This window comes from Epinephelus fuscoguttatus, linkage group LG4 (genome assembly GCF_011397635.1).
Source record: "Epinephelus fuscoguttatus linkage group LG4, E.fuscoguttatus.final_Chr_v1".
NCBI lineage: Eukaryota > Metazoa > Chordata > Actinopteri > Perciformes > Serranidae > Epinephelus > Epinephelus fuscoguttatus.
The window spans coordinates 1,442,961-1,456,271 of record NC_064755.1 but is presented as its reverse complement, the minus strand read 5'-3'; the positions used below and the strand labels follow the sequence as shown (position 1 = coordinate 1,456,271).

Below are 13,311 nucleotides of genomic sequence, written 5' to 3'. Positions count from 1 at the left end.
ATGTATAAATAATAAAGAAACAAAACAAAATTAAAAAAGAAGAAAAAAGAAAAGAAAAGAAACGCCAACCGCTATATTCTATAAAACAAACCAGTGTTATATGGGTAATCTATTACCCCTCTCTGTATCTCCCACATCTCCTTCTTCTTCTGCTTCTTCATCTTCTTCTCCTCCTTCTTCTTCTTCTCTCAATTTATTGGCGGATCGCAAACAACTTCCAGGTGTATACCGTCACCTACTGTACAAGAGTGTGCAACATCATGTCATTTAGCCTGTTTCTTAAATCTTACTCAACAGCCTAGTGTCCTTTAAGAAATGAATAAGTGCCTTCCTGGTGTTTTTAACCCCCTCTCCCTCTGTTCCCAGTATCCCAGTCAAATTCCACTCACGTCCTGCCTCTCTGACTTTATCCTGTAGCCTTTCTCGTTCTATTTCATACATGTTACAGTACAGTAGAATATGTTGAGCGTTTTCGATACTCCATAGTTCTCACACCTGTCACTATTCCTTTTCCCCGTAACATACAGCGTGCCATTTAGTTCTGTGTGATCTAATCTTAGTCTTGTTATGACTCTTTCCTCCCTTCTGTTCCTTTCTTTATAATTCTTTATTATGATAGACTTTTGTATTTTGTGGTATCCCTGTCCTTTCTGGTCTTCCTTCCACCTTTTCTGCCATGTTTCCAATCCCTTCTTCTTTATCACTGCTTTCCCTTCTCCTTTTCCTAGTGGAACTGGTACTGCTATTTCCTTTCCTAGAGCTGTTTTTGCTAATTTGTCAGCACACTCATTCCCTGCTATTCCCACGTGCGCTGGCAACCAACAGAACTGTACTTCTGTATACCACCCCTGTGTATTCTGAACAAACTGTAAATGTCAATGAGCAAATCTTCTCTTCCGGATGATGTTGATTAAATACTTTCCACTATGGCCACTGAATTGTGCATACCACCACCCTATCTGGTCTGACCTCTTCCACCACCTATAACCCAATAATGACTGCCACCATTTCTGCTGTATATGCTGATAGTCAGTCTGACAATCTTTTGGAGATGGATATATTAGACTCAGGGCTGTACACACCAATTCCCACGTGTTCCTGTTGATTTTTTTACCCGTCTGTATATATTTTCATGTAGTTGTGATAGCTATTTCTCAGGTAACAACTTGATTTGATGCCCACTTCATCCATTATCCATTCTTTCTGTTCCAGAATGCTGATGTCTATATTTATTTCTGGAAAGAGCCAAGGAGGTATACTACTGTTTGGGATTTCTTTACTGAGCTCTAACATCCCCATTCCATATGTTACCAGTCTCTCTTCTCTTGACCACCCAAACCCCTGCCTCTGGAATTTAGAATATTCCCAGCAATCCTGCAGTATCATCATTGTAAGGTTTTCCTCCCCACTCCCTTTTAGTCTTATCCAATATGCAAGTGCAAGTTTTTCTCTTCTTAACTCCAGTGGTGTCTCTCCTGCATCTACTAACACTGCATTAGTGGGTGTTGATAGCCTGAGTGTCAGACTGAAGCTCCCAGAACCTTCAGTCTGACATGGCTTCCATTGAAGGCGATTTACAAGGGAGAGGGAATTTGATTTTTTCCCTAACCAAACAGTAGAGATCAACAACTCACCCAGAATCTGACGTCATTAGTATCCATGCCTCGGGGGTGCCGAAAACAAGCGAGCATTGCCCGTTTAAAATGTCTCCGTCGTCGTGCACGCCCAGCTGCATCGCTGTTAAATCCAGTTTAGCAGCTTCCTTAATTTGGTCCTCCATTAACGCGAGTAGTGGCGAAATACCTCGATAGCATCGTCAATGTGGTCTGTAGGATCTGTAGCGGTCACCATTGTTGCTATCCTCACCAGTTACCCACCGGCGTACAGCTTGACATCAGCATGGCACTGATTGGCTAATCGCTAGACCCCCGGCGTTCATTGGTCCGTCCATCGTTTGGACGAGATAAACCGCAAATTCATTGAAGTATGCCAGACCAGAGATGCAAGCCTACTCAGCTGAGTGGGCGGGGTCTATGGTCTGGAACCAGGCTAGGGTGTTGACCTAATAGCTCCTAAACATATCAGTGCTCTATACTGTAGTCTGTTTACTTTTTGTAATGATGTCTTTGCTGCTGCTCCATATATTATACAACCATTGTCTATTGTTGACCTCATAATTGCCCTATATATGTCAATTAATGACTGTTTATCTGTTTATCTGCCCCCCAGTCACAACCTGCCACAGCTCGAAGTAAGTTAATAACCTTTTTGCATTTAGTTTCCAAATGTTCAATATGTACCTCCCATGTATATTTGCTATCTAGCCATAATCCCAGGTGCTTAAATTAATTTACCCTCTCCATCGGCTGACCATATAGTTTTAGCTTCTCAGTAACAATCTTGCACTGGTTTGTAAATATCATGTAACATGACTTGCTTGTTGACAGTTTGAACCCCCATTCATATGACCACTTTTCCACTTTATCTATTGCTTTCCCCATATTCTTAATGACATGCGGCCCATTTCTTCCCCTCATCCATATGGCCCCATCATCTGCGTACAGCGCTGATTTGATGCATCATCTAAATTTGCAAATATGTCATTTACCATTACATTGAACAACACAGGACTGATTGCACTCCCCTGGGGAATACCATTTTCCATTTCATAATCCTTAGAAACTTCTGCTCCAACCTTGACCTTAAACTTCCTGCCATAAGTCCATAATCCAATTATATAGTCTCCCTCCAATACCTATTTTACTTAATTTGATAAGCAACCCATCCCTCCACATGGAATCATATGCTTTTTCGATGTCAAAGTATACTATTGCCATTAACTCTTTCATTTTTAGTGTCTTTTCTACCTCGTTACTTACTCTAACTAAAGCATCCATTGTGGATCGTCCTTTCCTAAATCCACTCTGAACATTAGGCTACTTAGTAAACATCTCTGTTCCAACACATATGACAGCCTCCGAACTATTATCTTCTCCATCCATTTACATAAGTGAGACATCAAGGCTATGGGTCTATAGCTACCAGGTTTAGCAGGATCCTTCCCTGGTTTATTAAATGGCAGTATTATTGCTCATTTCCCACTACCACCTCCTCTTCTTTTTCTTCTTCTTATGGCGGTTGGCATCCATATGCGTTGCATTACTGCCACCCATTGGATTATATCAGTTTCGCAGTGTAAACTGTTCAGACCATTATGTTTATTATGTAAGGGATAATGTATAATGAGCCGGTGAATACTGGGAAAATAACTCAGTTAAATAAGCAGTTAAAGCAGTTTTAGGCAGTTAAATAAATAATGTTGTCTGCCTCTGCGAAGTGCATTAAAACCGACCGGATTCGACAACTTTTGGTGAAAGTTTTGTACTCACCCAGGCTTAGTGGACTGAACCGAGGCATAAAACTCGCGTAAAATGTCATTAAGCATGACTGCAGAGTGTGTATTCAAATCCGACTTCTTTTGTTTTTGGCAGAGAAAGTCCGTAGGTATTCTTTTTCTTTAGCGACATCCGTTAAAATCAGCCACTTCTGTTTGTTTTTTCCCTCGGAAGTTGTTTGACAGCTGCAGTGTTGCAGGGCAGCATCCCTAGCAACGCTGGGCTACATAGCAACTGTGTGTAATGACCGTTGCTACTAGCAGCGGTCATTACACAGTAATATCAGACCGCAGAATGCCGCTACTGACCAATCAGAATACAGCATTTAATAGAGCCGTGTAATAAGTAAGGGATAATGTATAATGAGCCGGTGAATTTTTCCCGACAGGGGAATAGGGTTCTATTCCCCTGTCGGGAGTTATTTTCCCAGTATTCACCGGCTCATTTTACATTATCCCTTACATAACATACAAAACAAGTCGGGGAATACTATACAAGACAAAAGATAGAATTTAGCAGCAATGGTGGAAATTATATTACAACAAAACAACACAATCAAATACAAAGATGATAGTAATAATAGTAAACACAATAGTAACTTTTTGTAATTTTTTAAAGTAATAATAATAATGATGATTAATAACAATAACAATAGATAAATAAATAAGGGATGGCCATGATAATCACAAAAACAACAATAACAAAAAAAAACACCACTGTAATCATCACTGCCACAACATCAAAAACAACGACAATGACGACAACATAACAATAGTACTATATAATCTTATGGTCCTCCTAGAGACAAACATTCAACATAAAAATAATATGTGCAATAATGTAAAAAAAACCCATCATAAAACAGTTAAGAAAATAATCTTAAAGTATGTAGTGATGTAGTGGAAGCAGATGGTTATGCGTTGCTCAGCTGGGCCAATAAAAAATGGGTTATTTGCTTCTTGAAAGGGTTTATACTTGTGCAGGTTCTAATGTGGACTGGTAACATGTTCCAAAAGTGGGGACCTCTGAATCTAATTGAGAACTGAGGGAAAGTAGAACTGAAAAGTGTAGGATGAAGATTATTTGCTGACCTTGTGTTGAAGTGATGGATTTGGGAATTGAACTGAAATACAGAATGGAAACAGATTGGAAGTAACTTGTGACTGGACTGATCAACAAAAACACATATTTGAAAAATATTTACAGCGGAGATGGGAAGAATGCTCAGGGATTCAAACAATGGGGTGGATCTAGTGAACCTGCTGGAAAATGTTGCCATTTTGATAAATTGTTTATGTAAGGTAAGGATACAGTTGAGGTTGCTCTTGAAAGTAATTGCCCAAGTAATATTACAGTATGACATGAAAGGATAAATCATAGTATAATATATATTGATCAGGACTTTTCTAGACAGTAAATGATGTATTCTAACTCCAATATTTTTTTGTAATCTTGTTTGAAATGAACTTAATATGACTTTTCCAAGTGAGATTTTCATCAATAAGAATACCTAGAAATTTAGTTACAGTGACCCTTTCCAAGATGTATAAACATTAGGAAGAGTGTTTGTTGCTTGTTGATTTCTAGGGGTAAATAACATGTATGAGCTTTTCTTTATATTAAGTGACAATTTGTTTGCCTTGAATCAGGTGTCAACTTTGTGCAATTCAGTGTTCATTTCTGATATTAATTTGGGTCCATTCTTACCAGATAAAAAAATTAATCTGCAAAGACAATAAAAGATGTTTTTGAGGATTTCATGTATAGATCATTCACATAACCAGCAGTGGGTGAATGATCTGAATCTGTTCTTCAATAGATTTGATCAGTCTGCCCCTCCCCTGGCCCAGACATCACGGCTGCGACCCCCCTCATCCTCACCCCCCCCCCCCCCCAACTACACTCCTGGCACACTGCTTCGACACCTCCCACTCCCGCTCCCCCAGAAATCTCACCAACTCCCACTCCTCCCCCCACCTCATGACCCCCACCCCCCAGCACACAGCCCCCCTGCTCCAGCTTGTCCTTCACTACCTGTCAGGTGAGAGATCAGCTGAGGAGGATAAAGACGAGGAAGGCTGCGGGTTCAGACGGCATCAGCTCCAGGCTCCTGAAGTCCTGCGCAGATCAACTGTGCGGGATAGTTGAAACCATCTTCAACCTGAGCCTGAGGCTGGGGAAAGTACCACAGCTGTGGAAGACATCCTGCCTGGCACCTGTGCCCAAGACTCTGCACCCCAAGGACTTCAGCAACTTCAGACCGGTGGCATTAACATCGCACCTTATGAAGACTCTGGAGCGCCTGGTCCTGTCTTGTCTCCGCCCCGCAGTAGGCCCTTCAATGGACCTGCTGCAGTTTGCCTACCAGTCTGGCATTGGGGTGGACGACGCCGTCATCTTCCTCCTGCATAGAGCTCTTTCTCACCTGAAGAAGCCTGGAAGCTCTGTGAGAATCATGTTCTCACAGCCTGCACTTCTGAGGGACAAACTGGAGCACATAGGGGTGGCTAATCACCTCACATCCTGGATCCTGGACTACCTCACGGACCGGCCGCAGTATGTCAGGACCCAGGATTGTGTATCAGACTTGGTTGTCTGCAGTACAGGGGCCCCGCAGGGGACAGTGCTGGCACTGTTCCTCTTCACCCTCTACACTGCAGACTTTTCATAGGACACCCCCACCTGTCATCTGCAGAAGTTCTCTGACGACTCTGCCATAGTCGGCCTCATAACAGATGGGGACGACAAGGAGTACAGAGAACTGAACCAGGACTTTGTGGACTGGTGCCTGAGGAACCACCTTCAGATCAACGCGGGGAATACCAAAGAGCTGATGGTGGATTTCCGCAGGCGCAGACTCCTCCCCCCAACACCAGTGAACATCCAGGGAAAGGACATTGAGATGGTGACATCTTATAAGTACCTGGGTGTTCATCTTAACAATAAACTGGACTGGACTAATCACATAACAGCACTGTACAGGAAAGGCCAAAGCAGACTCTACCTGCTGAGGCGGCTCAGGTCTTTTGGAGTGCAGGGGGCGCTCCTGAAGACCTTCTTTGACACTGTGGTGACATCAGCCATCTTTCACGGAGTAGTCTGCTGGGGCAGCAGTGTCTCGGCTGCAGATAGGAAAAGACTGGACAAGCTCATCAAGAAGGCCAGCTCTGTCGTGGGATGCTCTCCAGACTCTGTGCAGGTGGTGGGAGACAGGAGGATGACAGCCAAGCTGTCATCTCTGAGGGCTAATGACTCCCATCCTCTGCAGGAGGAGATAAAAGCTCTGGAGAGCTCCTTCAGCGATAGACTGATTCACCCAAAGTGTGTGAAGGAACGCTATCGCAGGTCCTTCCTGCCTGCTGCTGTGAGACTACATAACCAGCACTGCTCACAGTAGACTGCACCATGGACACTTTACTTTACTGACACTTTATTGACACTATGGACACTTTATGGACACCACAGCTGTCTGCTGTTTTGCACATACAATTTCTTGCACTAGATGTGCTCCCTTTATCCACTGCTCATTTTCATTCACTGCTGCTCATTATTATCCACTTCCTATTATTGTCATTATTATTATTATTGTTATTGTTATTTATCGCCGACTCTTGGATTTTTGTACTTATTTGCATGCCTAGTTATTTAAGTTTTTTAATTCTAATTTTGAAATCTTTAATCTGACTCTTTTTCCTTGACTGCTGTAACACTGGAATTTCTCAATTATGGGATCAATAAAGGTGTATCTTATCTTATCTTATCTTATCTTAAATAAGAAACAGTAACGGGCCCAAAATTGATCCTTGGAGAACACCACAAGAAATTGACCTATAATCAGATAAGGTACTGTTCCAAGAAACAAACTGCATTCTATCAGACAAATAGCTTTTGAACTATGAAAGATTTGAACTGCATAAACCATAGAGACAAAGTTTCTGTCATAAAATGTCATGATTGACAGTATCAAATGCCTTCGATAGGTTGATGAATACCCCAAGTGTTATTTCTTTATTATCGGTAGCCTTGGTGATGTTATCTACAAGTCGGGTGAGGGCCATAGAGGTGGAATGTTTCTCTCTGAATCCATACTGATGATTGTATAGAATATTATTGACATTAAGATATTTAGACAAACAATTATAAACTAGTTTTTCTAATACTTTAGAAAAACATGGTAGGATGGATATCGGTCTATAATTGGAGAATAAAGGGGATCATCAGCTTTAAAAAGAGGAATGACTTTAGCCCATTTAAACTGTGCAGGAAATACACCAGTTTCAAGGGAGAGATTGAAAATACGAAGGAGAGGTTTGGTGAAGTATGGAAGGCTTATTTTGAGTATTGAGGATTTCAGACCATCATGACCTGGTGCAGATAGTTTCATTTTGTTAACAACATCAGTGAGCGCAATCTCAGTGATGGGACAAAATGCAAAAGAAGAAGGCAACTTAATCCCAAAGATAGACAGCAGGGTCTGTGGTAAATTGTCTGTCAATGAAGGACCGATAGAGACAAAGAAATTATTGAATTCATTAGCTATTTCAAGAGAATCTGAGAAAGCTTTATTAACTCCTTTGAATTCCCTTTGTGCAATCATGTCAGTCTTTTTATGAATAAGTTCATTGATAGTCCTCCATATGTTTTTCATATTATTCTGAGACTCAATGAATTTAGATTCATAAAACTTACGTTTTGATATTCTCAGCAAGTGATTCAATTTATAGCCGTAAATTGTATATCGATTCAAAAATAATAGAGTGGGATTGGTGAAATAGTCACGGTAGAGTTTATGCTTTTGGCAATGGAGCGTTTCAGACCATTGGTTAACCAGGATTTACTTGGATTAGGTGATTTATTTTTAGTTCTTTGAAGTGGAAAAGCATCATCAAAGATCTTAAAATATATAGCATGTAAGATATCAAAAGCTATTTGATATTTTAAGCTATTTATATCTAAACATGATAATGTTTAGACTCAGCAGCAGACCAAGTAGCAGTGGATAATTTATCAATGAACCTACTCTTATTGCTATTAATAAAAGTATGAAGGAAGACCTCACTAGGCCTAGTAGAAGAATTTGATTTCCCACTTGTGGGCTCAAGATAAAACACAAGAAGATGGTCAGATAAGTTGCAGAACAAAATGCCAGGTATCCCCGCAGCACAACAGGAATTAGTAAATATATTGTCGATCAGTGTTTCATTTGAAGCAGTGATTCTTGTAGCTCTTGTTATGAGGGAGAAGAAAATTGAGATGACTGATTGTTTAGGAGATTAATGTTAAAGTCACCCATAATATAGCAAATCTTTTCTCATTGGTAATCTTACTGAGGGTAGTATAAAAGCTGTCAATAAAGCAATTGATATTGGAATCAGGTGGTCTATAAATGTAGCCAATAATAACAACCTTGTTAGAGAAAGGCTCAACAAGCTCTAGAAAAACAGCCTCAGATTCATCTCACACAAGAGTAACAAGATCATTTTGAAGGGAGGATTTAATGTTCTCCTTCACAAAGACAGACACACCTCCACAACGCACAGGTCTAAAACAGGGATAGTGATTGTAATTGCTCATAGAAAACATAGACACTTTTTGGCTATTCAGCCATGTTTCGGTCAAACCTATAACTGAAAAATCAATTGGCAGCATACCAAGATAGTCAGTAAGACTGTCAAAATGTTTAGGTAAACTACGAGTATTAAGGTGAAACAAAGAGAAACAATTGCACAACCAGCCGGTCGTATTTCAGGTATGCTACGTTTCCTTGGTTACGTGCCTCTCTGAGCTGGGGGAGAAGCTCTCTCCTTCTAAGCCGAACCTTTTCTGAGAAGTCCTCACTGATATAGAACTTGGTACCCTCCAGTTAGTTGGCGCTTTTTAGAATCTCCTCTTTGTCTTTAAACCATAGAAGTTTCACCACAACAGCTCTAGGTCGGCCTTCAGCATCAAACTTCCCAGTCCTGTGGGCTCTCTCTAACTCAATGTGAGAGGGGTCTATCCAACATTTAGATGTTCTGATATTAGTTTTTTCACCTTGGTCTTAGATTCATGCCATGTTTCAGTTTTGAAATCAGGGATGCCATCAAATAGTAGGTTGTTGCATCTAGTTTGGTTTTCTAAATAGTCACTTTTAGATGACAGATTATCTAGAGAAGATTGAATACTAACCAAATCCTTACTCACTGTTTTATGGCAGCCCAGAGAGGTTTGATATCCAATCTTTAGATCCTGAAGTTTAGCTTGAGAAAATTCCAGACTTTGAGTAATCTTGCCAACATCACTGCTCAAACTGTCCAGTCGTTTGTTGGTGGTGTCAAGGATCATCTGAACAAATGATTTGAATGACTTTTCCTGCTGTTCCAACAGGTCTTTGTAGAAAGTTTTTTGTTGGTCAAGCACTTCATGAAGAACTGAGAGTGACACTACTTCATCCTCTGGGTTGCTTTTTTGGGTGGCATGGTGGGAGCTCCCTACTAGCCTGGTGGTGGTGATAGCTCCTTGGAGGCCTGCTGGTAGCAGCTCCCTGCTAGCAGGGCCTGGGCCTGGCCTGTTGATGGCCGCTGCTGCCTGATGGAGGCTGCTGGTGAGGTCTGGTGAGTCCTGGTGGTGTCTACAGCCCAAGCCAGGTGGTGACTACAACTAAGGCTGTTGGCTCGGCTGCTATCAAGGAAGACAGGCCTGGTCCAAATCCACCAAATATCACCTTTTGAGCTGACAATCCACTGCCAAAAGTTATCCCAATAATACCAGCACACTAATAACATTATTAATGTCAGTGATCTAGTAGTGACACTAATATTAACAACAACAACAACAGCGATGATAGTGGTGATAATACTAACTCTAATAACAGTAGAATTGTGATGGCAGTGAGGAGTAGGATCCAAAATGCAGACTCAGAGGGAGGAGGGTTAACAGGTTTATTGTGTAAGAATAGTGCAGAGAACTGAGGAGATCCGGAGTTGAGGTTCAGAGTGAGGAAACCAGGTGAGAGTGCTGAGCTGTGGGCTGCTGAGAGGCACGGAGGGAGACACTGGAACAAAAAGCAGGAGAACGAGGGTTAGCACACGAGGAGCAAGATTAACCATCAAACTTGCAAGATACTTAATTCACTGGAGGATCAGAGGAGCCGAGATACCACTGCGTGCAGTTGCAGATACTCTGGCACTGAGGCTAGAGACGGTGGCAGTCTTAACAGCCCGTTGATTGCAGATCAGTCACAGGTGCACGCACTCAGCCTCAGTGCAGGGCCGGGGGAAGGGAGAAGCCTCTGGAGACAGGCAGAAACAGCGGCAAACAACCCACACAGGAAGTAGACTCCGGAAATGAAAATAAAAATAAAAGCCAAAAGACCATGCTCACCACAAGAATTGTAGTTATGATTGTGATAGTAGTAATAATAAAAGAGAGCAAATATATAATAGTAGACAATCCTTCTCTTCCCTTCCCTTCCATCTATCCCAGTCATCCTTTATATTATTGTCACCGCTATCCTTATGATTAAAAAAATATATAAGTAAAAATGTAAATGATAAGGCAATAATAGCCACAGCAAGATTTACAATAATTTCAAAATCATTCATATAGTCCTTGATTATGCCCTTGTTGAGCTACTGTCCCTTTATTTTAAGTCCATGTATGTATGTACATGTGTATGTATTAATGTTTGAATATTCCTTTTTTCTCCCAGTGGTTAATTGTGTTTGCACTTAGGATTGGTTCACAGGCAAAACAAACAACTAGTTGAATACATACAAAAATAGATAATAACAGTCAAATAAATAAATACATAGGCTAAATAAATGCATCAAAGATTATTGAGGTTCATGGATAGGATCAGGTTCGTAAAAAGTGGTGACTGGATAGGGAGGGGTTCTTTTGCAGTGTGCTGGATGGGACTGGAGAAGTTTTCCATAGAGGTGTGATCCATGAGTGAGTTTTTCCACTGTGCAATGATTGTTTTGTGTTTTGATTTCCAGTTCATGGGGATGGTTTTCTTGATGATAGGGATGTGAGGAGTAATATATCACCTGATCTGTTCAGGCTAGTTGTTGATGTGTCACCTGGTAAACAGAGCAGGGGGTATAAAGGGATTTGGCAGCCCAGGAAAGCAGAGAGTGATTCAGTCAATCAATCAATCAATTTTATTTATAAAGCCCAATATCACAAATCACAATTTGCCTCACAGGTCTTTACAGCATACGACATCCCTCTGTCCTTAAGACCCTCACAGCGGATAAGGAAAAACTCCCCCAAAAAACCCCTTTAACGGGGGGAAAAAAACGGTAGAAACCTCAGGAAGAGCAACTGAGGAGGGATCCCTCTTCCAGGACGGACAGACGTGCAATAGATGTCGTACAGAACAGATCAGCATAATAAATTAACAGTAATCCATATGACACAATGAGACAGAGAGAGAGAGAGAGAGAGAGAGAGAGAGAGAGAGAGAGAGAGATGCAGGTAATGACAGTAGCTTACAACAACATTAATGAAAGTAATAATATTATAGTTATAGTTCTGGTTACTGCGGTACAATATGTGTACATGTTGAAAGTATGTATTAATATCTGGCAGTATACAAGTGTGACAATAGTCATATGTGTATAATAACAGAAGAAGTATGACTAATGACTAATGATGGCAGCAGCAGCAGGAGGCATCTGGCGGGACCACGGCAGCAGCACAACCACACACGTCACGCTGTCCAGGCACCGCTGTATGAGTTAATCTGGGAGACAGTGGAGCACAAAGGCTCCGGAGAAGAAGCCGAGTTAGTGACATCCAGAATGGCCGGATTAGCTAGATGCAGTAATAGGATACGAGAGAGAGAGAGAGAGAGAGAGAGAGAGAGAGAGAGCGAAGGAGAGAAGGGGCCCGGTGTATTATAGAGGGGTCCTCCGGCAGACTAGGCCTAAGTCAGCCTAACTAAGGGCTGGTACAGGGCAAGCCTGAGCCAGCCCTAACTATAAGCTTTATCAAAGAGGAAAGTCTTAAGTCTAGTCTTAAATGTGAAGACGGTGTCTGCCTCCCGGACCGTAACAGGAAGATGATTCCACAGGAGAGGAGCCTGATAGCTAAAGGCTCTGGCTCCTGATCTACTTTTGGAGACTTTAGGGACCACGAGTAACCCTGCGTTCTCAGAGCGCAGTGTTCTGGTGGGATAATATGGCACTATGAGCTCTCTAAGATATGACGGAGCTTGACCATTTAGAGCTTTATAAGTTAACAGTAGGATTTTAAATTCAATTCTGGATTTTACAGGCAGCCAGTGCAGAGAAGCTAAAACAGGAGAGATATGATCGCGTTTCTTAGTTCCTGTTAGTACATGTGCTGCTGCATTCTGAATTAGCTGGAGAGTTTTTAAGGACTTACTAGAGCTACCTGATAATAGAGAGTTACAGTAATCCAGCCTTGAGGTAACAAAAGCGTGGACCAATTTTTCTGCATCTTTTCGGGTCAGGATAGGCCTAATTTTCGCAATATTACGCAGATGAAAAAATGCAGTCCGTGAGGTTTGCTTTAAATGAGAATTAAAAGACAAATCTTGATCAAATGTTACTCCGAGGTTTCTTACGGTAGTGCTAGAGGCCAGAGCAATGCCATCTAGAGAAACTATGTCATCAGATAAAGAGTCTCTGAGTTGTTTGGGGCCAAGAACAATAACTTCAGTTTTGTCTGAATTTAACATCAGGAAATTGGTGCTCATCCAAGTTTTTATGTCTTTAAGGCAGTTATGGAGTTTAGTTAATTGATTGCTTTCTTCTGGCTTCATTGATAAATACAACTGAGTATCATCCGCATAACAATGGAAATTTATACAGTGATTTCTAATGATGTTACCTAAAGGAAGCATATATAGAGTAAACAGGATTGGTCCGAGCACAGAACCTTGCGGAACTCCAAAACAAACTTTAGT

The 13,311-nt window shown here is 41.3% G+C and overlaps 1 protein-coding gene across 2 annotated transcripts in view; it reads right to left on the bottom strand.

Annotated features, from left to right (window-relative positions):
• The window catches only part of ska1 (spindle and kinetochore associated complex subunit 1), a 97,624-nt gene extending 94,662 nt beyond the window's left edge, over positions 1 to 2,962 (bottom strand). Inside the window, exons 1-2 of one of the 2 annotated variants that reach the window (XM_049574515.1) lie at positions 2,880 to 2,962; positions 117 to 238 (exon numbers count right to left, since the gene is read on the bottom strand). The gene's annotated coding sequence lies outside the window, so the exon portion shown is untranslated. Of the gene's footprint in view, positions 1 to 91; positions 239 to 2,879 lie in introns of those variants that run through there. The other variant, XM_049574516.1, reaches the window with a different exon arrangement.
• Positions 2,963 to 13,311: the final 10,349 nt, after the last annotated feature.